At 40.0% G+C, this 2,577-nt stretch overlaps 1 pseudogene; it reads right to left on the minus strand.

Annotated features, from left to right (window-relative positions):
- Positions 1-524: 524 nt before the first annotated feature.
- On the minus strand, positions 525-1,838 carry LOC114494814 (annotated as a pseudogene).
- Positions 1,839-2,577: the final 739 nt, after the last annotated feature.

Consider the following 2,577-nt stretch of genomic DNA (forward strand, 5'->3'; position numbering starts at 1 on the left):
ATAGCTACAAATGTCTTGCTAAAAATAGAGAATAATAATTCTACATTACATAAATTTCAAACCAAATTCCTAGGACTGACATATTTATTTAAAATTTATAATAATTATAATTTAGTACCTATAAAACAAAAATATTACCAAATTTTTCAGATTGTAAGACACACTAGACCATAAGACACACCTAGGTTTTAGAGGAGGAAAATAGGAAAAAAATTTTGACGCAAAAAATGTGGTAAAATATTTAATAACATAAATAACAAAGGCTGCCCCCCACACACAGTGAGCCAGGTAAGCTACATTCAGACTACAAGATGCACCCCCCTTTCCTCTCAGATTTGGGCGGTGCGTCTTGTAGTCTGAAAAATATGGTAACTATTTTATTGGAAAAGAATTCATAATAGAATGAAGAACCTCTAGATTTAGTTGTTTGTAGCTGTCATATAACAAGTATTTTCTAATTATATGCATTCATAAACACTCATCACCCGAAAGAACACCGGTGTACTTACAGTAAAGGCACTTGGTATATGAAAAAGTCAACGTATTTCCAAATCATATGTTTTTGTTACTGGTGTTTTCACCATTAGATAGAATGGTTAGGAAAAAAATCTAATAATATTATTAATCAATTATATTCCTTTCCCCACTCTTTGCTTTTATTTTTTTTCCATATAACAGGACATAAACAGAAATGTAGTACATGATCTGTTAAATAAACACTTTTTACCAATTTTCCAAGAAAATAATCTAAAACAAGAATAAGAAACCAAAAATGTATCTGCTGTATTTGCAGCAGACTGTCCTTGTAGAAGAGTGGGGAGGGGTGGTGGCAGGGCTGGTGAGGGGGTGACAGTGGGCCCTGTTTTCTGTAGGATATATTGAGGCACATAGCTTAAAAGTTTGTCAGAAAAATTCATGGCTAGAGCAAAATTAAGAGCTCAGAATTTTACATTCCTCCCAAAGCTGACTTCTCAAATAGTCACACGGATTAAATATTTCAAAGTAATTCCTTAGTCACTGCGATCGTCGTCGTCATCATCAGATACACCATTTAAAGTAAACTTCAGTCACAGACTGCTAGGGTCCGATCTAGTGGGCTGGCGTGTGGCCCTGTCCCCAGTAGGAAGCAGGTCATAGCAGAAGTCACACATCCGCACGGGCTTAGAGAACTGGCCAGGAAGAAATCTCTTCAGAGCAGGGCCCACCGCCGACAGAACCACACTTGGCGGCAGAGGTGTTGATTAACAGGAGTGAATTTTGCTTGGCTGACAACGCAAACATAAAGTTGCCTCCGAGTCAGACGCCAGACAGCAGCGTGTTCATTACTGGGTGTCTTCCGACTTTTGGAGACTACATCTGTAACATTTATTTATGTGGTTTACCCATTCCGATTTCTCAGTGGCAGCGGCAGCATAGACTGCAAATGATGTAGTTGGTGTCCTGATAAGCCATCTGTTCCTTAAGTCTTCCTTCATCTTCGATGAAATCAGTAGTGACATTTTCCAGGGGAGTAATATGCTGTTTGTTGTATTTTTGCTTCTGGATGACAACATTGCCACATAATGCCCAAACTGCCTTGCTTTGGGCTTTGGGTGTTTTTCTGCACAACTTAGTATTCCAATAATAACCTGTCTGGGTTGACCAACTGCTCTAAAAAGCTTTCTCCTACATTTATACATCTAGTATTGGCTTCATTGTTTGCCAAGCGATCCACTGTCTTGTTGATAGCACAGCTGGGTGTGGATAGCAACGGCAGTAGCCACTCAGGGTGTGTGCAGCGCATGCTCTAAGGTGACTCTTCAACCCTCTCACAGGGGTGTCCAACCTTTTGGCATCTCTGGGCCACACTGGAAGAAGAAGAGTTGTCTTGGGCCACCAATTAAATACACAAACACTAATGAAAACTGATGAGTAAAAACAAGGTTTTAAGTAAATTCACAATTTTGTGTTGGGCTGCATTTGTAGTCGTCCTGGGCCACAGGTTGGACACAACCCCACTTCCGCCAGCTGGGCTGGCCTCTGTGTGCACGCACGGGTGGTTGGCACTTCTTAGTGCGATTATGGCAGAAGCATGTTCACAGTGCACAAATTGACCAAATCAACAAAGGTTGAGTCTTGAAATTAATGTTTGACCAAGGTCTACATTGAAGATTACCATCACAGGATACAAGCTTCTAAAATCCTTGGATAAGCTTTACTCAAACATTATAATTTTATTACCTCATTTGTATTTTAAAGATTTTTAAAAAGATTTTATTTATTTTTAGACAGAGGGGAAGGGAGGGAGAAAGGGGGAGAGAAACATCAATGTGTGGTTTCCTCTCTCATGCCCCTTGCTGGGGACCTGGCCAGCAACCCAGGCATGTGGCCTGACTGGGAATCAAACCAGTGACCTTTTGGTTCACAGGCTGGTGCTCAATCCACTGAGCTACACCAGCCAGGCTGTATTTTAAAGTTTTAATGTAGTTCAGAGTTTCTAGGCATTTCTAGGCATTACCTCATTTAACCGATACAACCAAATTGCTCATTAGGGATTATTTTCTGGATTTTCATAAATGAGGACAGACACAAAATTAC

This window comes from Phyllostomus discolor, chromosome 4 (assembly GCF_004126475.2).
Source record: "Phyllostomus discolor isolate MPI-MPIP mPhyDis1 chromosome 4, mPhyDis1.pri.v3, whole genome shotgun sequence".
Taxonomy (NCBI): domain Eukaryota; kingdom Metazoa; phylum Chordata; class Mammalia; order Chiroptera; family Phyllostomidae; genus Phyllostomus; species Phyllostomus discolor.